Raw genomic sequence first — 22,502 nt, 5'->3', positions numbered from 1 at the left:
ACACATGCTAACATTTCACTTAAGACAAAATCCCAATCATTTATTCTCCTCTGGAGTACTTCTTATGCATCCTTGAGTTTTTAGAAGTTCAAGTGCTGCATAAAAAATCAACATAATTACAGAAAGCAGTCCTCAAACAAGAATATCCTGTTTTGTTTCCTGCATACTCACTGGGGTGGCTCATCTGAATCCTTGACAACATCCAACTCCAAGAAGAAAACATCAAGACTGCTTGCTGATCTTGGTTTTTACATACAGCTCGTCAGCAGTAGGGCGGCTGTAGGCCAGTGTGTAAGCCGACAATCACCCTATTGTTTACTTTCCCGTCAGAAAAGCGATGCTGCTCTTCTTCACCGTGTATGGTCTCTATAATCCTAACAGTCATGTTCACTCAGTAGTAAGCCCAAATATATGTTTCCCAGAGGAGTTTCAAATACATGAGCTAGATTAGCATCTCTGTGGCTTTATGCAATCTGTGACAGATTCAACAGTAATAAACATCTTCGAGTGTGGTCAGCATTAAATTATTTGCTGAAGATCAATTTTGTTCCTGAGGTAGAAAAAAAAATTAGCAATAACTTTTGGGTAGTAAATACACTGGCTGAGGGAACAATACAACAGTCCTGAACCTCTTGCCCTCTCGGCATTTCATTCTGTGTTAAGGGAGGAAAAAAGCCCAATTGTGTGCTGATGAATTAGAAAACTTCATGGACATTCAAGAAATACACATGCCACTACAAATTAACCATTAGCACGGCAAGGTATTCATCCTTTCTGTCAGATTCTGTGGGAAGTATGCCTTATTAGCACTGAAACCCGAAGAAGTAATATATCAGTCCACATTCACTTATCCTAAAAAAACAAAACAAAACAAAAGAACGGGCAATCTCAGTTCTGGTAAAATAGTGTTTTTCTTCCCATCCCTATTTCATTCCTAAAATTGAAAATCACCAAATGAAATCCCATTTCTTCTCGGCTTCCACTTTGCCTCTGTGTTTACCATGGGATGCGGTTTTGCATTTTAAATCAGTTCCATCATAACCCTTAAAGTGATCACAAGGCTGCTAATTCTTGGTCTCCAGTTTCCAGCCCTCCCCGACTTTGCAACTTTGAATTTGAATAGGACCAGAAGACTCTCTGGGGGCCACATTTGTGGCCCTTGAGAAGCAGCCTCTCTACTGCTTTCAGCTGGTTTCCTGGCATGTTTCATGGGGATTTGTGGTGAGTGGCAGCTCTGGAATCACTTTTCATTCTGTCAGGTTGTGGTTAGGCTTAGTGGGGTTTCTTTGTTATACTGGCCACTACTAGTCAATTCCCTTGAAAATATCTGGTTTTCTCTTTTTCCCTTAAAGAAAAAAAAAAAAAAAAAAGGCAGCTCCAGACTCCCTACCTTTTCCCCAAAACAGAAACACATAACAAACACGATATCGAGAAGGGGGAGAGGACCAGATTGTTCTCAACATCCCAATTTAATTTTGATGTCAGACTATAAAAGATCTTGGGAGGGCCCAACTTCCCGTACCTGTTCTGCGGGGAATGCTGTTTTATTGAAGAATCAGGGACAAATTTTACTACCGCTTTTTCATGTTAAAACAAAATAAAATCAACCAAACATATGAAATGTGGACTTTTGGAGCACAGTGTTTCTTTTCCTTTCCGAATAAACCTGGGAAATAAGCAGTAAGTACCAAAACTAGTAAAACAAATCAAACAAATGCCTAGAAGCGGGTTAAGATGGGGTTCTCCACAGACACAGCGGGGTTGGCACTTTCAGCACATATCCTCTTAAGCCAGGGCTGAACTGCTTTATATTTCATGAATTAGTTCGGGGAGAAAAAAAAAGAGAACAACATAAGGGGGCCAACGTCTTATATTGCCAAGTTATGCTATTAAAGAAAAAATCCCAACTAACATTGAAATCTGACATCATGTTAACATCAGTAGGGGGTAGGAGGAAGGAGGAAAGCCATAATCTTAGAATACAAGACAGGCTTTTCAAGAATGAAGAACTGGCTACTTGTACACCGACATGCCACAAAGGCCTTCAGAAACAGTCAGTTTCTGAAACAGGCCAAACCCCTTCCCACCATACTGCCTTCACACCAACCGTTCCTCTGATTGGAAGTCTATTCCCTGGGACACTGGCAGAGCTCTCCACTCAGATCCAACCACGAGGCGCAGGGTTTCTCTAACCACAGGGTTGAAAGCCCCTTTCCTAGACCCCATGCCGGCAAACCCTCTCTTTTCCCACTTGCATTCCTCTCCATTCCCATTCCTCTCCAATTCCTTACTGGGCTGTAATTTCTGTCCAGTACTCCTTACTACCTGACTATATATATATATATATATATATATATATATATATATATGTATATTTTTTTTTTTTTAAAGTTTATTTATTTATTCATTTATTTAATTTTTGGCTGCATTGGGTCTTCGCTGCTGCACGCGGGCTTTCTCTAGTTGCGGCGAGCGGGGGCTACTCTTTGTTGTGGGGCACAGGCTTCTCATTGTAGTGGCTTCTCTTGTTGCAGAGCACAGGCTCTAGGCGCGCAGGCTTCAGTAGTTGTGGCACATGGGCTTCAGTAGTTGTGGCTCGCGGGCTCTAGAGCGCAGGCTCAGTAGTTGTGGTGCACGGCCTTAGTTACTCCACAGCATGCGGGATCTTCCCGGACCAGGGCTCGAACCCATGTCCCCTGCATTGGCAGGTGGATTCTCAACCACTGTGCCACCAGGGAAGCCCTACCTGACTATATATTATTTGTTTGCTTGTTATTTATCTCCCCCATTAAAATATAAAATCTATGAGGTCATGGGTTTCATATCCTTTGTTCACTTCTTTTTCTCCACTAACCCAAACATTGCCTGGTACATGTGAGGTACTCAATACAGGTTTGCTCCATTTGTATTTGTGTGTAATTGCATAGTCCTTATTTTTCTCATTTTATTGTGGACAAGGAAAAAAGTTCACAGTGCCTGCGCTGTTTGGTATATGGAAACCATTGTTTTAAGAAAGAGACTGGGGCTTCCCTGGTGGCTCAGTGGTTAGGAACCCACCTGCTAATGCAGGGGATGCAGGTTCGAGCCCTGGTCCCGGAGGATCCCATATGCCGCGGAGCAACTAAGCCCGCGAGCCACAACTACTGAGCCCGCGTGCTACAACTACTGAAGCCCACACACCTAGGCCCGTGCTCCGCAACAAGAGAAGCCACCACAGTGAGAAGCCTGCACACCGCAACGAAGAGTAGCCCCCACTTGCCACAACTAGAGAAAGCCTGTGTGCAGCAACAAAGACCCAACGCAGCCAAAAATAAATAAATAAATAAATTTATTTAAAAAAAAAAAAAAAGAAAGAGACTGAAGAATCCCTCAGGCATACATCAGGGCACAACCGAAGGAAGAAGACATTTGGTGCAGGCATTCTTTACTGCGTCCGATTTTGAATAGCAGGAGTGAGAGTTCCATTTCTTAGGACTGGCAACAAACTGATAACAGGCGGAGGTCTGGCCAGACTACGTACTGATTTAAGAATAAGGAATATTTCTAATAACACAGACTTAGGCTGCATTTGTACCCTCTTCCTCCCTCCCAAAATTACTGTGTTATGTAGATTAGGCATGGCTCCTTAGTACCTCTTAAATTGTGCATGCATTTTTTTTTAAAACAACAAGAGAATGTTTACCTACTCTAAGAGTGCAAATACCTATTGGATTTAAAAAAAAAAAAGAAAGAAAGTAAAGAAGGAGCAGCCTTCAGGTGAAAGCACAATTAACTATAATCTCTCACAATTATTCACTGCAAAGTAGTGGAACCGAGAAGTTAGGTTCGCAGACAGATCTTACAGCTGGTTTTGAAATGCATTATGGATAGTTCACAAATATAGATAGTAGGTTTCAAAAGTGTATGTTCCAAATTTTTGTGCCATTTGTGGTCCTGGGTTGGTGGTTCAGATTTTTTTCTGAAAAATATCTCTTACTTAGAGGCATGTGGTGCTCATTTTGGCACAGATTTTTTTCCTCTTAAAAAGTGGAGAATGAGCCCAAATGTACCTAATGCAAGTTTGCACAGACTTTTCTTTTTTGTTTTTTAATTTGGGTCTGATATCTGCTCTAGCTGCAACACTTCTGAGTAGGAGTAACAGGTAGTAATAAGACGGTATACAAATAAGTGAGATCTGGCTATTGGTGAAGAAAATGACAGTTTAGAGTACTTGTGTGTGTTTGTGTGATGTACATATATGGTAGGGTCCATGTATATTGGTTATTATAATGATGAAGAGATTAATGGAAACTGTAAAAATGTAGATCACTTGAAGTTCCCTTCATTTTCTCTTTCTGTCTTTCTCTCTCCCTCTGTCATTCTTTTATGCTACAGAATGGAATGGAGCTGGGGGAATCTAGAAAGCCTCTGCTGATTAATCCATCATACTTTGACAACTGAATTCCCAGCAACAGAGTATTAGACTTTCACACAAAGTGACGTTTTGACTGGAATCTTTCAAGTCCAAGCCTGTGAGGCTTGGAGAGGAGAACCACCCCACGGTGGGTCCTCAATTAATGGTAGCTTCTAGCGGTTTCTATTTATTGCCCCCATTAAGAAACTAAGGATTTCAATTTCTGACCAGCCAGTTCTACCATCTCAATACTGTCTCAACTGCTATGTCAGAGAATGTTTCGTAAGAAATAACAGACTGACAGCCGTCGTGCAGACTTTTACACTGAAGGGGAAGAATAAATATGTTAAGTGGTTTTAAAAAAATCAGGGAAGTGAGATTTTGGGGCCATCACCCAGCCGATAAACTTGTCTTATTTTAGATTGTACATCATAAAGATTAAAAATAAAACCCAAGCTTAACTACATTGATATTTGAAATAAAAACATTCACTTTTCAAAACGGTCCCAGCACAGTGATAGAGGCAGTTATTTTTGGTAAAAGTGGATTGTGGACAGAGTAGCTGGTGAAAATGCTCGTAAGTATTCATGTTAGGACAAAAACCTTCCTGGCACTGAGAAATCTCAATTGGTTTTTCAGCTGCACTGTGGTTTATTGTGTGCTTTAAATCAGCTCTAAGACTACACTACATACCATTGTGTCTGTTAGAAAATCATTATGGTGCAATTAAAAGCAATGTTGTTTCACAGACAAACATGGAATTTTCCTCCGTGTCTGATGGCTGCACACTTCCTTTGTGCCTCTTGTGATTTGTACACTTGTGATGGTCAAGAGATACAGCTGTCGGGAAAACACTCAACAGATGGCAGTTGCGAGGTGATGCTTCATCCTTTTTTGGATGCTCTCTGACACCCGAGCGCGGGACTTCCTTAACTGCTGGTGTGCAACTGACTCTTTTGAAGCAACATGGGTCTGGAATGTTCAGTGACAAAATTCATCTTGCCCCCAGAATGAAGAGAAATTGAAATGTTCTTATGATATGACATGTGCAATATAATAGTAAAATGTATTGTCCTTGGAAACTTTTTAGCTATTCCAATTAAGAAGGGCTATGAAGAGAGCCTGAAACATTGGTAGATAGATAGATCTCTTTCTTCAGGAGGAGAGTGAGGCAAGATCAATCAGTTCTTTCATTTTTGTAAAGCTCTTTAAATATTGGCTTTATATTTTTTTGAAAAAGAGCAATTTAACCTTGGCTTCAGTAATGACATGACTTGTTGAATGACATAGTCGCAGATACAATTAATCTAAGTGGTTTAAGAATTAATTAAGTGGTTTCTCTTTACGTTTTAGGTAGCATTTTAACATGAAGCACTTAAGCTTCTATCTTTATTATTTATACAATACATATGAGTGTATAACATTATTATGAGAATAAGAAAATAAGAGGAAGTTGATCGACAAAGATACAGAACCATGTGCCGCACAATGCTTGTAATTGTGCTGGATCTTTCAGTATTCAGAATCTGAGTTACTGATTCTGTATGACTGACATGTTTCTTCCTCTCAAGTTTATACAAACCCTTTCAGGTTCTAGAGTCTTATTTCTGCCCAGTGAACATTCTGAGCTATCTGGATGTATATATTTTAACACGATGACAAGACAGTGTTGAATAATAGGCATATGTTCTGCTTCTGTGTTCTAGAGAGTATTCTGAGCGTACCTGCGTGCCAGCTCAATCCCCCTTCCAATGCTGCTAAATAATATCTGGCTATCTTTAGTTTGACCTGAATATGAGTATAGGCCTATAAAATCTTAAAAGCAGCCAACATGGGGATAACCATGTCCTACAGCATTAAGTTTAATTTTGTCAAAATTGTTGTCTTTTCTTTTTGTGTTACAAAATCATGTCCAGCAGTTCACAAAGATTTATATTTCTTCTCAAACATGACACTCTGACATTTTCTGTTTGTCTATTCATGTCCCAGAAGAGGTAACCACATGCTATATATGTTTTCTGTTAATATATTTGCAAGTTGGTCTTACTGGTTGGTCTCAGAAAGATTTCTAGTGGATAAAACACGTGGAATGAAAAGCTGTAAAAAGAAATCTTTTTAGTAAATGCATAGCAGGTCAGGGAACAAGGGTAGAGGTTGTAGGAAACATGATAAACTACATAGTATAGCTTTGAAACACATTGTGTGTGTTTTGCAACAAAAACAACATTTCACTTATTCTAAAAATTTAATATATGCCAGGTACTATCATAAGTATTTTACATCTTTTATTTTATCCTCACACATATGTGAGATCGGCGTTATTATTCCCATTATACTAATGAGAAAATTGTGGCACAGAGCTGATAAATAATTTGCATAAGGTCCTGCAATAAGATGGTCTTTCAGGTCCTTATAATTTCTTACAAGAATATACTTGTTTCTTCCCTAAACAAAATACAATTTTGTGCACCTAAGATATTCCATGATATTCCTACTGGATGTAGGTGCTAATTAATAAAGCAATGAAAAAATAGATCTATTTTTATAATAAAATGTATCTATATAGCTTTTAATACAGTTCCTATAAAAAAGTTTGATGTGTATAAAAATGTGTGTTCTTTTGAAGGATTCAGGCTTTTTTTTTGGCCACATCACACTACTTGCGGGATCTTAGCTCCCCAACCAGGGACTAAACTCTGGCCACCGCAGTGAAAGTGTCGAGTCTTAACCACTAGGTCACTAGGGAATGCCCAGATATTTTTATAAGTTGAGTATTGGCAATTTTTCCCTCAAAATTTAATTTGTTTTCTGATTGATATACAGACAATTTCATGACATCTTTCAATAGAAATTAAAATATAGTTCTTCCTTTCATCTGTTGAGTGAAATAAGTCTGTAAATAAGATTACTGTACTAAGTAAATTTTAGAGACCCTCTTTCTATTGTCTGTAGAAGGTAATATGTTCCCAGTTGAGACAAGCGTGGGAATGACCTGACAGGACACATTTTCAAAATAAGCGTACCATAAAAATGATTGGTAGAACATATTCTATGCAATTAAACTTTATGTTTTCTCGCCAGATTTTGAAAGTAGCAACCTCTGTTGTCTTATCCCAAAGATAGATGACTAATTGTATACCTAAAAGTGAATCCTAGATTTTCATTTGTCTTTTATTCCAGTACTATATAATCAGGGGAGGGGAAAAATATGTTAGTTGAGATGCTCTATGGTTACCTCCAGTATCTTGCCACAATACTGGCTTCTAGTATGACACTGGAATGACAGCTCAAATACCTATGCGGACAAGACAAACCCACAGTGGAGCAAAGCATCATGAAAGCACATGCAGCAATGAAGACAAAGAAAGACCATTGTCTTATAGTAACTGCTGACAGTTGTGAATATATTACTATGAATCTAAGCCATGATGGGAGTGGGATATTATAGTTAAAATTGCTATTTGAGATTCTTCTGCTGCCTACTTCAAATAGATAAGAAGAGTCTAATTTTTTGAACAGTTCTGAAGCCTTATTTTATGGTATCCATTATTGTACAATTTTAGATTTGAACCAGTATGAGCTTTATCTCTAGTTATGATGTTCACATCCCCATAAGTAAGAGGAGAATCAATAGTAAAAGGAAACCAGCAAATTGTAGTCTTTGCAATAAATCTAAGGTATTAGGTGGACATAATTTAAACAGCTGTTTTTCTTTTCCTGAAGAATAAACACATAATAGGAGGAAAAATGAGGCTCTAAAGGGATTACACATTCTTAAATATTTTATAGCTGGGTTAAATGCAATGTTGTGCTTTAGTTCCACCACTGAATATTTGCTGATGATCATTTACTCACCAACTGAAAACCCAAAAGATGTTATTTGAGGTTTTTGGTGTGGTTTCAGCTTCAGATCTTCTGTCAGGGTTTCACTGTGTGATTGGAAAGAGCAACTCTTTGCATGTGAGAATACAGGCGTGGGTGATTTAAGCAGGGAAACGTACCATCGTGTTTTGACTCAGCTGATACTTAATGATTTACCATTTAATGTAGTTCATCTTTCATAACCCTGAGTTCAAACAGAAGCAGCTGCTATTAGTGATGCAATAGTATTGAACTTCCCACCAATGACCTAGGAGAGCTTTTTTGTAGTTTTAGATACTGGACCCGTCTGGCCTTTCCCTTAACCACGACAACTGAAGGAGAGAAACAGTTTACTTCCCATCAACGGAGACCTGGACAGAATGTATAATTATGCCAGATAAAGATTTTCAAATCAAAACTCCTTGGGTTAACATCACTCTGCTGCATTGGAAGACAAAACAATGCACTTTATCTCATTACCAAAACAACACTGAGAAAACTCAGAAAGCATATGAAAAATCATGCTGAGCTGAAATCAGTTATAAGGGTAGGTGTGTCCCTGGTTTCAAACTTGGAAGATAAACTCATTTTCTTATAATTTCAATTTGCTTTCATTAGTGTGGAAGCTTTTCGGTAAGGCATCTGAAAAGGCCTCCTCTCCCTGATTTTAGAAAATATCTAGGTAGGTAGAGATATAGATATTTAGATAGGTGGATGGATTGTTAGATAGAAAGATGATAGATAGATAGATAGATAAAGTAACTTAAAAAAAAAGTCTTTCAAAAAACTAAAGCATAAGAGATAGACATCTAATGGGATTGAAGTCTTTTGGAAGAAGGATGATATCCAATATGCTGATGAGAATTATAGTATTAATATTATCAAATAGAATGGTTTAAATACATTTTTTCTCTCCAAAGTATTGTTTAATTTAATAATGTTTTCACTTTGGCATTATTGGTAAGCAATTGAAAAAGCAGATTATAGGCTAGGTGGCTTCTCTTTTCTGTTCCCCCCACCTTGTTTGGGTAAAATTCAAACATCTGTAAATTAGGATTTACAAGGAAGGAAGAGGATTATAAACTTTCATTACAATTACAGGCTCACCAGACAACAACTGTTGTCTAGTTATAACTGTATCTAATCCCTTGACTGCTTGCAGTAGACAAAGAATATTTTTCTTTTCCAACAATATTCGTAAAAGATAGTGAAGGCAGTTAGACCTTCACTGTGAGATGTTTTCACTGTGAGAAACATACTTCAGTGGTGTCCCCTCTGATGGAATTTGTTGGACTCAGACTGCTGTATGGGTCCCTTCTACCTCACTGAGGAATTTTTTGCTCGTAAGTGAGAGTCAGGTCTTTCCTCTAGAGATTTTCCTATTTAAAGTTTTTTTTTTTTTTTTTTTTTTAAGCTTTGCCCATGGTTCAAGAGCATTTGTATTTACCTCTATGCATTATTTGAAAATACTGTCCTAGAGATATTTATGCATTTTCCAAAGTTTGACGATGCTTATAATTTTGGGTTTGTCATTCAGCAAGTAAATACAGAATTTGCATAACATTTATAATTATGCAATTATGCCATTTAAAAAGATAAAAGAGATTTTCTGTATGAGGAAAAGGCTTTGCTGAAAAGGAAACAGTCAAGAGTATAAAAGTGCTTTTACCTTACACTTTACCATCATTGTAAAGTTGTTGATAGAAAGTTCCTTTGTCCTCTTTTGAGATGAGTTCCACTGCCTGATCTGCTACTGGTGCGGTGCATAGGATTCCTGGATTCTCAGACTCATCATTATTTGTGGAGAAAACCTTTCAGTTGTTCATTTATTTGTAGCATTTAACAGATTCCATGTGAAGAAATGGATACATTAATGTAGGGAATTGGGCCAAAATTATCATGATTTCATTTAAAAAGGAATGATCAAAGTGTACATTTTATTTTCACTTGGCACTGTTTAGATAAGTTGCCACAAATTGGAAAGCAAGTGTAAATGTATCAACCTCAACAAGTTAGAAAGTTTGATTTGGAATACTACCTAAATTCATCCTTTCAGCCTGAATACGGACAGGTATTTTATGAGATTTTTATTTCCCTATTTGCTCAATTCCAAGATTTATGAGAGTTCTAATTTGAACCATGGCAGAAATGCCACCACAGAAACAGTGGGGGGCTTTCTCCACAACATTTTATTATAATTGTTTCCAGGTCCCAGGGCATACTATCATGTGGAAGTATGTATTTTAAAATGGTGTTTCAAATTTATTTAGCCTTTTAAACTTTTAAAGTAAAAATCTATTCTTTTTTAGTTTGTTTTTAGAGGGGGAGGTATTCTGGTTCATTCTCTTTTGATTAGCCTTGGCATATTTCTTGGTTAGCTCTTGTTGGACACTACATTTTCACAAATAGCCAGAATAGATTTCAGTGTTCAGTGAGCTAGATTATTCATAGTATATGAATGTGGTTAGAGCACTCAATGAAACTAAACATTTCACAATTGTCTATTATTATGAGCTGTTTCCAAGTGAGCTTCTTAAAATACTTTTTAAAGGGGAAAAATAAAAGTAAATATGATATTGTCATACAAAGAAAGTCTCTAAATAATGCCACATTTGACTCGAGGTGGCTGTTAGGGTTAATATCAATGGAAATTTCCTAATGTACCTTGGGGACCATTGACTTATCTTAAAAAAAAAAAAATCACCAGATCACACAATGACAATATTCAAACTAGAAAAGGTTAAAAGTTTATCAAATCATTTTAAAGAAATGACCTATCAACCTTAGAAGTAAGAAAACCATTTCTGTAACTCAAATTATGAAATAACAAGCCAACATTTCTGCGAGAGAATGGTTGACTCTGACGCAACAAGTAGAGGCTAGTCACAGTTTTTCTATCTACCCTGTGACCTTAAATAATGTCACTGTTCACATCCCATGGCGTGATGCCATAATACTAAAGGTCTTGTAGAGAAAAATATTCAAAGAGGTTGAAGTAAGGTATTATTGATATAGGAAGGAAAATAGATTCACTTCTCTTACACGATTCTAAATCACAGGAAAAAGTCGTACTGGGACCTAATGGAATATTTTAAGGGAAAACTAGAAAAAAAAGAAATTAAAGAAAAGCACCAAGTGGAAACTTCTGAATTATTTTGTAAAATAATAGTCAAAGTTAATGACTAAAAATCCATGACTTTCATCTTAATGAATTACCATTTTAGAATCAAATAGTGGCAATTAAAGCATTTTTTCTTATCATCAAAATGTGGGTTTTTAAAAAATCACATTTAACACTCCTCATTTATCCCTACACCTTTTAGAGGGACAAAAAAAAAAAAAATCCTACAATACTTGTCATGGTCACAACATGTAATGCACAACATGTAATGATAAAATGCAATTCAGGACAATTTAAATTGTATTTTATAGGAAAAAAAATAAGGAAATAAAAGAAGATGTTTGTTATACCTAGAATAAAGCATGGCATGAAAAGAAAAATCTCTTTAATCTTAAGGCAGTGATCCTTAGTGCATGTTCTGAGAACCACTTCCCTGAGAATTACCTGTGAAGCTTGTTAGAAATGCTGCTGATTCCTGGGCTCTCTGCCAGATCTACTGAGCCTGAATCCAGGGAAATGAAATTCAGAACCTGTTTTACTACATACATAGTCACAGATGCATCTTTAGTGTGGACAACTTTCAGAATTACTCTCTTAAAGGCAAATCTTTAGCCTATATGATGACTTAGAATTACTGGCCAAATCAGAGTAAACCAGTGAGGTGAGATTAACTCTGAAACACACGGAATAAAGAGAAGTTAAATATTTTCTGTTGCATTCTTGGGTTTGCAGATTATCTTCTACATGGTAGCTTTCATCCAATGTATATTAAATGAATGGATAAATGGAATTTCATCCATAACAGAGACAAATATCATTTGGATACAAAATATACATGTTAGAATAGGAGATCACAATTAGGACTTTTCAAAGGAAACATTATTTTATCTACTATATGTATATAATACTTGGAACATAGAAGATAAATAATTTAAGTTACAGAGAAGGTAACAAGAAAGGGGCAAGCTTAAAGATAATCATAAACTCTTTAGCAAGTCCCTAATATAAGAGAGAGAGATGAATTTGCTAGCCATTACTTTTTTAAACTTTTGATATTTTTAAGTAGAACGATTGTTTAGGTTAAGCACATTACAGTTCTGTATTTAGGGATAAAATTGTAACACTTAAAATCAAGAATATGAATGTTCTTACCCTTACATATTTGCTGAAGGTAAGATTACTTCCATTTTAGCAACGAGAACAACGAGAAACTCATTTTTGCATGTTTATGCATGTACTCACTCATTTGGCAAATGTTTATTGATTGCCCACTCTGTTTACAGTTAAATATAGGTATGGTATAGTTAAAATAAATATAGGTATAGGTATAGTTAAATATAGGTAAATAAAGTATGGTCCCTGGCCATAGAAACTGATAATTCAAAATATTGAGAGAAATGGCCTAATTATATTACAAAGGGATAAGGGCAAATCTAGATCTATAAACATGTTGTGTCATATTTTGTGGATGATCAGTAGTGTATCAGGGACTATATTTTTCTTTCATAAACCTCTCTCATGAGTCTGCATGGAGACCACATAATTTAACAGGTAAATACGTACTTGAAGGTGAAGGTCAAGGACTAGTGGCAGGAAAGCTGCTTCCGTCGGTATTTCAGTGCAAGCCCAGAAGGAAGCATTTTCCTTTTAATCACAGATGGCTACCTACCAAAGTCAGATGCTCTGAGTTGGGTTATACTCATTGGGAGTATTTGTGAGCAAAAGGCATTAGCACTTACATCTAATTCTCTCTTTGTTGAAGCAAGCTGTCATAGGCTTAATAAACATGTACTCTATTGTTTATAGACCATCATTAAGAGCAGCGGTAGTATTTCCCTTTCCCCTTCTATCTTTGTTAGGGACACCTCCTTCCCCACTATTGTTAAACTGGGTGTGTCTATATCCTGCTCCTTTTGTAATAATCTGTTTAACCTCTTTAATAGTTTTGTCTGTTTAATTAATGGACTAGCCCCTAACTACTGAGGCCACTTTTGTGTAATTTTAACAAAGAGATTATATAAACACACACACTGGTGTCTCTTAATTAGAAATACGACGGGTAGATGAAGGTATCTGGCAATAACTGAAATCAGCAAGTCATTAAAAATTCTTCCATGATACTACAAATTTGTTTGTAATAGCCTTCTAATTGCAGCATATAAACAAAGACAAATGTGGGTTGGACTATATATAAAAAGTATCCATCTTGTGTTTTCTGCTTAAGACAACTATAATTTCTACTGTTGGTACAGTTGAAATAAGGATAGAAAGCTATATCCCATGCCTTTGGCTGGCAAGCTTCTAATGTTCAGGTGCCTCTTATGAAAGGTGGTCTTCCTTGATGAAATGTTTGTTGTCAGTTGGTAGCACTGTGTAGTCTAGGAGAAATCACAAGAGATGCAGGTGCCTTATGAATAACCAGATGGGAAATGGAAGATGATCAAACTTCCTCCTAGACCCTTTGAGTCAAGTAGGAATGACAAAAGATTTTCCTTTGAAATGGTGAGGAGAGTGAAACTGAATTTTAAAATGTCTTGTATACAAATGACGATAATGCCTTACATAAGCCTCTTTCTTAAAGACACAAAACTTGTTTTCTTGAGCTTTTCGCATCACCAAAATACAGCCGGAGTCTGCGATTAGACTCAGCAGCTGTTTAACAGTGCCAGAACCACTTATGAACTTCCAAAACGTTTCTTTCAAGCAAAATAATATCCTCCAAAATCACACTCTGAATTCATTCACCACTGACTCAGAGGGAAGAGTGCCACCTATTGAATCCTGTCCTCTGTTTTCACAACACCTGATGGATCCTTCCCAGGCTCCCTTCCACCCACCTACCAGCACATCCTGTTTCCCTCAGAGAGCTGGATATAATAATGCTCCGAGGTGGTCTGAAGTTCACGTGTAAGTGTGCTCATATCACGCTCTATAATTTGAGGAAAACACATGAATTTTAATCAGTTTTTAAAACAACCAGGCCTCTCTTCTCATTTACTAGAATGGAAAAAATTCACTTTTATTACCTTAAAGATGCCAAACAGTGCCATTTTATTACTGTGGGAAGCTGGAAGTCATTTCCGAACTCTTTTGGCAAGGGGGCTATGTAGAGCATCCAATTCAGTCCTTTAAGTATCTTCTGAGAACCACCACACAATCTGTGATTTACTGTCCCCAGGAGTTAAAGGGACCCTTTCTACCCTGAAACTGAAGAAAGAAAGGTGAAATGTGTTTAAGAAGCATCCCATGGGACTTGCAAGAGTATGAGACAGCACAGAGTGAGCCAGATCTAAAGAATATTTTGATAACCCACAAACACTTTCCAACTTGTAATTTTCAATTTGGTTTAAAGGTTGTGTTGGTAGCCTTTAAAAATTGCGTTTTGTATATTGATTGATAGGTCTTCAGGCCACTTTCACAAACTTCTTAAATTTTGTGGCTTAGAGGCTCCATTTTTCCCCCCTTGCTAAATAGGTTTGGTACACTTTTGCAGCAAACACACCATCATAGTTAAATATATGTATACTATTTTAATTTTTTATACACATATATACATAAATATATACACATATACATACTCCCATAATGTGCACTTAAATTTTTTAAACACGTATTTGACTAAGACAAATTAAAACAAGAGTCAAATGGAGAATTTGCATGTTTTCTGATTAACATACCAGAAGATGGCATGCCATTCAGTAGCAACCAACAACAATTTGAATTTACATATTCTTTAGCTGACTCAAATCTCTAGTATTTAGCACTATGTAAGCTGAGAGACTGCTATGGTTGTCAGTTAAAATATACTCACACATGTATATTTTGCTCCCAATTTTATTTTGTTTGGAGATTTTGCCTGGCTAGTTTATATTGGAGGCAGAAACCCAGTAAGAGAGAAAAAAGATATTTAACTGCTAGTCAGAAAACATATTACACGTAGTGCCTGGCAAATGGTGGGCTCTCTATAAATACATGATAAAATAATGAATGGTTAAATTATACCACTGTGGAAAATAGTCTATTACATCACAAATGAAAAGCTGTCTGATAGTGTAAAAAAGTCTAGTGTATGATTTTTCTTGACAAAAATCAGTGAACTACTGACTTTAAGTAAAAGGCCAATCTTTACTTGCTTTTATATTTTTAAGCTTTGACTAGTAATTGTCTGATGCAACTCTCAAAGGAGTGGATAATTTTTCTCTGGTTATAAACAACCCCAAATCTTTCATGGCAAGACGTCTCTTCAGTAATTGCATTCTTAACAGAGTGTTATATTCATAAATGGTATCACAAAGGCATCCACGACAGTAGCCTGCAGTTTCCATGTCTTTTTTTAGGTGAAATTAATGTTTTCTTACAACGTTGTGGTTATTAATGAGGAAACCATTGTTTTTCTTGTTCTGCCAGGTAGGTAAATATAATTTGATGCTTGGAGTGGCATACTATTAAGGTATTGGGAATATTATGTGGTCTGTTCCTTGTTAGGACCAGGATGATATATCTGTTCTGAAGTAGAAGACTCACACTTGGCAGTAAGTTTAAGATTTCATGCTGCTTTCATTGCTAAATCTAGTAGGGGTAACAGAGGCCAAATCTTCAAGTAGCACCTGCCAGGCAAACGGTGGACAGAAAGGAGGGCTTCAGCAGGGGAGTGTAATACAGTGCCTCTATCCAAAGGTATCCAGGATGCACAACTTAGAGGAGTAAAATCAAAGCTTTGATGTATATATAACAAAAAAGTAGAGAAAATTTCCAAGAGCAAATTTATCACTAATTTGCGAGTCACCATTAATGTCTATTAAAGGGAAACAATAGAAGAAAGAATGGTATTTAAAGATAAAGTAGGAAAATGAGTCAGTTAAAAAAAGTATCTTTTTTTAAATAAATATGTCCAAGAAGCTCTGTCCATTTAAAGCTAGCACATACATTGGGCTGACTCATACATTTCCTATGTGTATATGTCACTTAATTTCTTATCTTTCCATCTATCCACCCATCATCCAACCTTCATCCAGTCATCCATCTATACCAACAAAGTATTTATGCATAATTTTATTTTTTCATCCATTCATAAATCCAACCTGTTTTGGGTACCGGCTGCATGACAAGCACCATTACTAGTGATATAAAGACATAGAAAACAGAGTCCCTTCCCTCAAGGAGCTTAGAGTTCAGTTGAAGAGAAAGTTAAGTATATCAATACTACACATTGTGATAGATGCTAAGATAGCACTACCCAATGAGGATAGAAGGGCTTCTAAATCAGACTGGTGGGTCTGGGAAGGCTAACATTAAAGTTGAATTTTAAAAGACAAGTAAGAAAAATTAGGTAGATGATGAAGAGGAAAGGAATTTTAGATGAAAGACATGATGTATGCAGAATGTGTCCTTAATAATTGGTATTCTTTTACATTCAAAATATAGTCATTTAACAAAATTCTATCCCTTTACACATAACAGGACACAATGACTCAATTAAAAATGACCTGGGAAGGCAATAGAGTTTAGTGATTACATGTACTGGCTCTAGAACCAGACTTCTAAATCCTGGTTCTTCTCCTTTCTAGCAGATAACTTGGAGGAAATTACTCAACATCTCTCTGACTCAATTTTCCTTTATTCAAATTGGGGATAATATTATATCTCTTTATTTTAAATTAAAATTTTATACAATTTTATAGCTTACTTTGCATTTACAGTTATTACAAAATATTGGCTATATTCCCCATGTTGTGCAATATATCTTTGAGCCTATCTTGCACCCAGTGGTTTGTATCTGTCCCTCCCACACTCCTATATTGTCCCTCACCCCCACTGGTAACCATTAGTTTGTTCTCTATATCTATGAGTCTGCTTCTTTTTTGTTATATTCACTAGTTTGTTGTATTTTTTAAGATTCACATATAAGTGCTATCACACAGTATTTGTCTTTCTCTTTCTGACTTATTTCACTTGGCATAATGCCCTCCAAGTCCATCCATGTTGCTGTAAATGGCAAAATTTTTTTTATGGCTCAGTAGTATTCCATTGTAGATATATACCACATCTTTATCCACTCATTTTTTGATGGCCACTTAGGTTGCTTCCATATCTTGGTAATTGTAAATAATGCTGCTATAAACATTGGCATGTATGTATCTTTTCAGATTAATGTTTTTTGTTTGTTTTTTTTTCATATATATATACCCAGGAGTGGAATTGTTGGGTGGGTCATATGGTAGTTCTATTTTTAGGTTTTTGAGAAACCTCCATATTGTTTTCCACAGTGGCTGCACCAATTTACATTCCCACCAACAGTGTACAAGTGTTCCCTTTTTTCTGCATCATTGCCAACATTTGTTATTTGTGTTCTTTCTGAAGATAGCTAGAACAAATAATTTTAAAATTTGTATGGAAACACAAAAGATCCCAAATAGCCTAAACAATCTTGAGAAAGAAGAACAGAACTGGAGGAATCACAGTCCCTGACTTCAGACTATACTACAAAGCTACAGTAATCAAAACAGTATGGTACTGGCACAAAAATAGACACAGATCAATGGAACAGGATAGAGAGTTCAGAAATAAACCCACACACTTATGGTCAGTTAATCTATGACTAAGGAGGCAAGAATGTACAATGGAGAAAAGACAGTCCCTTCAATAAGTGGTGCTGGGAAAACTGGACAGCTACATGTAAAAGAATGAAATTAGAACACTCTCTAACACCAATAAACAAACAGAACCTAATTAAACTTAGAAGCTTTTGCACATCAAAGGAAACCACTGACAAAAGGAAAAGATAACCTACTGAATGGGAGAGAATATTTGCAAATAATATTATATCTCATAGTGACTATTAAGTTAATTTATACATGAAACAGTTATGTATATCTGGCATAAAATAATCTTTTAATATATGCTAGCTAGGATAATATTTTTTCCTTTGTTAAAATTTACTTATTGATAAGAATAGTGATGATAATAATAAACAGGTTTAAGGGATGTATAAGAGCTATCAGAAACTGAGATTTACTACATTCAGAAGCTAAAGAGATTTAACCTTTTTTGAAACTTAAAACTGCTTGCTGCAAGATAGAGAAGCCACTAATGCTTCAGTTAGATGTCCTGAGCTCAGATTTTGTCGCTGTTACCTTCCAACTCTGAAGTCTTGGTCATGTTGCTTAATGCATGTGCCTCAGTTTTTTATCACTCATGGCGCTACTAATGACACCAACATATCCCTGATGGGTGTCTGGAGGATTAAATGGGATGACATGTATAAATGTGACTAGCATCACCCAAAGATTTTTTCCATCATCCAAAAAAAACCCTTTAAAATGCTTAGAAAATATGTAATGACTAATCTAAGGATTGTGAAAAATATCTTTCCCCAAATACTTCCTACAGTTTGAGAGATAACATATAAATATTCTCATCTGCATTCACTACCTCTGGAAAACACTCTTGAATGTTATTGCTGACTCTGAATGGCTGCCTTTGTGTCTTTGCCAGAACTTGCTCTGGGTTGCAGCTATTCATAGAATGCCCTTGGATAATGTGATAGGTTGAATTTGAATTACTCCTCCAATCATTTTGGATGCAGTAATAATGCTAACTAGAATGGTCATCTGGAGAATAAACTAAGCATGGCATTTTTAATAAAATCTTTCTTTTTTGTTTGTTTGTTTTTTTTAAAATTTATTTTATTATTTTATTTTTCGGCTGCATTTGATCTTCGTTGTTGCACACAGGCTTTTCTCTGGTCGTGGCAAACGGGGCCCACTCTTCGTTGTGGTGCACGGACTTCTCATTGTGGTGGCTTCTCTTGTTGTGGGGTATGGGCTCTAGGTGCAGGGGCTTCAGTAGTCATGGCTCGTGGGCCCTAGAGCACAGGCTCAGCAGTTGTGGCGCATGGGCTCAGTTGCCCTGCAGCATGTGGGAACTTCCTGGACCAGGGCTCGAATCCGTGTCCCCTGAACTGGCAGGCAGATTCTCAATAAGTGCACCACCAGGGAAGCTCAAAATCTCTTTCTTTTTTTTTCTTTAGAATAACACAAAAGCAGATCATATAATGAATGCTATTTGAGTAAATAAGCATTAAACATGCTAACATAAAATGAATTTCCTGTAGATAGATATTATAGGCTTTAAAATACCACTAATCTCACATGGAATACAAATACAAAACAGCTTTTTAAAAAACCATAAATTATAGGAAGACAGATATTGCACTAGATCTTTTCTGGAATTACTTTTAATTGCAAATATTGCTTTAAGATTGAGAACCCAGCCTACCCAAGCATATACAGGTTAAATAAATAAATTCAGCTTATACATCATGTTGCTAATACTATTAAGATCTTTGGTCTCACAAACATCTTTTCTGCTTTTTTTCCACACATATCAATTACTTAATACTGTTACTTCTAAGGCCAGGGCACCTTAGTCTGCCTGAAGGAGTACGGAAGTTCCAGGCTACCATAGCTTCTATTTTATTAAATTTTTTCTTTCTTGCCTGCAACCTGATTTCTTCTGGGTCTGACCTAATTCCTTTGATGACTGGGGCTTGGAGGCCTGTGCTAATCTGCATCATGGATATGTGGAGGAAAAGTGAGACAAATGAAAGAAAAGTAAAGGAAGGAAAGATGGCACCTAGGCAAGAGTGCTCTTCAAAATCAAATAAGCATTTTGAAAGCAGGCCATTTTTCTTCTACCCCGTCCTTTAAAGAGAAACCCAAATTCAATGCTTGGTCTCAAATACAAATCTCCCCTCTGCTCTAATTCTTTATTTCTTTTTTTTTTTTTAAGCTACCTAGTAAAACATTTTATGGCGAGGACAAAAAAGACAGTGGCGGAATGTTAATTATTAGCATCATGTGATAAATCCAATGTAAGAAAAATATCTGTTTGTGAAAAGTAAGTCATGTTCTAAAGGTCATAATGAAAGAATATGTTTGTGCTGACTTTGATGTAGAGATCCTGCAATAGCCTAAGCTTTGTAACTAAGCTTTGGGACGTGCTGATGTTCAGAGCTTTTTAGACCTGCCCACTAACTTATTGTTACTCTGAGTCTGTTCCCAGTTTTTTTCCCTTTGGGAAGCAGGTTCTTCTTACTGCTCAAATATGCATTCAACATCTTGTAGTCATTAATATCCCAAAGGCAGGGGGTAAAGGGGCAGCTTTTCAAAGTGTCTCTGCTCACTTGATTTTGGATTACTACTACAAATCCTGGAGAAGTGGGAAGGTGAAATTCATCCTTCCTCGGTAACAAATTACAGGTTTTCTTCTCTGAGATGTTAAGAAGTTGTGATTTTGTGTGGATTTACCAAAAAAGGGGTGTATTTGTCCATTTGTGATTTGATGAATGACGATTCACAAGGCCATCAGTACACCTGCTCCCATGAGAAGAGATACACTTTATCTAAAGCAAGAAAATGATCAGTAACAGTAATTGTTTTCAGCACAGTAGCATGCCTAGGTTCAGGGATATTTTCACTTCACAGATGTTTAAAGTCATTCGGCACTCAGCCTTCAAAATTGTTATTCATTTGGCATCCAAATTCATGTTTCATAGCCATTCGGCTACCTAATGTGCCATATATAGAAACAATCCTCTGAATTTCAGAGCTGTACCCTGGGCCTGCCCTAACCTATGCAGCTGCCTAACCTATGCAACTCCTGTGTTTCAGGATATATTTGCAGATTCAAAATACTTATTTTGGTCAGTTGCTTAAAACCATTTATTCCTCAGATATCTAGACCTGCTAGTCAATATAAATCTGTGTTCTTTTGTGTTTCTCTCCAGGGTGGTGTGTGTCTTCCTTATAATCTCCTTTTATTTGTACTTGTATTTGAGTTGTGGATACACCAGTGAGCAGGAGAATGATCCCACCTTGGTACGTAGGAGAAAAGAAAAAGAACAGAGATTTGTAATCCAGATAATTCGCAACCTGGAAAACTGACAGAGCCATAGTCCATAATGAATAGAATTTTAGAGAATATTAGTTTAAGTCATTAGGAATGATCACTTTGTGTGTGTGTGCGTGGACATATGCATGCATGCACGCTACTGGTATATTTAAACACAAGCCCATGGAATAAGCATTTTTTATACTGATGAACTTTTTTTTAAAAAATTTAATTAATTAATTAATTTATTTATTTTTGGCTGTGTTGGGTCTTCGTTTCTGTGCGAGGGCTTTCTCTAGTTGTGGCAAGCGGGGGCCACTCTTCATCGCAGTGCGCGGGCCTTTCACTGTCGCGGCCTCTCTTGTTGCGGGGCACAAGCTCCAGACACGCAGGCTCAGTAGTTGTGGCTCACGGGCCTAGTTGCTCCGTGGCATGTGGGATCTTCCCAGACCAGGGCTCGAACCCGTGTCCCCTGCATTGGCAGGCAGACCCTCAACCACTGCGCCACCAGGGAAGCCCCACTGATGAACATTTTTTGCAGTTCAATCTGAACATTGTTCCTGGCAGAGCTGGGAATGCCATTTCAAAATAGCGTTAAGCCTCCACATCATTTGCTACTTGATTGAAAGATATAGAAAGTCATAATGGTACAAGATGTTGCTACTTTATTTCATTGGCCCCTTCCACATAAACTAATGAATGTCTAAGAGCAGAAAATCCAGCTATAATTTAGGGCCTCAAACCATGCATTTTAGTTTTCCTTTAGCAGGGCTATCTAAAACAATCTCATATTTAGTGGTTTATATTGTTCAATTTTGAAGTACATTATAGTTTGAGTATTGGGCAGGTAAGAGATTAATTTGCCTTTGTAAAATTGCACACCCTTGGGGGCAGTCGTATTTTATGCACAGGTAAACAGGAATTTTTTATCAGCAAATCTATGGAGCTGACATTTTTTGCATTCTACTTTTTTTTTAAAGCATGAGTTTAAGCCCATGAACGGCAGATTCCCAATTTTAAATTGCTTGTTGAACTCATCTTTCAGTTTAATGTTATAGTTTATGTGGGTCATAAACCAACATTAGGTGTAAACTTTACATATATTTATGTATGTATATATATATGTGCTTTCCTCAGAGACAAAAATTTTTATTATCAAGTTGAGTAAGTGAATAATTTCTTTCTACTTTAATACGTATGACCCATTTCATAAAGGATGAAATATATATAAATATA

The 22,502-nt window shown here is 36.6% G+C and overlaps 1 long non-coding RNA gene across 1 annotated transcript in view; it reads right to left on the bottom strand.

Annotated features, from left to right (window-relative positions):
- LOC118904081 overlaps positions 1–22,502 on the bottom strand; it is a 127,522-nt gene that overhangs the window by 11,446 nt on the left and 93,574 nt on the right. Inside the window, exon 2 of the long non-coding RNA XR_005021928.1 lies at positions 14,402–14,582. This is a non-coding gene — a long non-coding RNA (uncharacterized LOC118904081). The remainder of the gene's footprint in view (positions 1–14,401; positions 14,583–22,502) is intronic.

Source organism: Balaenoptera musculus, chromosome 1 (genome assembly GCF_009873245.2).
Source record: "Balaenoptera musculus isolate JJ_BM4_2016_0621 chromosome 1, mBalMus1.pri.v3, whole genome shotgun sequence".
NCBI lineage: Eukaryota > Metazoa > Chordata > Mammalia > Artiodactyla > Balaenopteridae > Balaenoptera > Balaenoptera musculus.
Note: the sequence above shows the minus strand (reverse complement) of the source record. Positions and strands in the feature narration are given on the sequence as shown.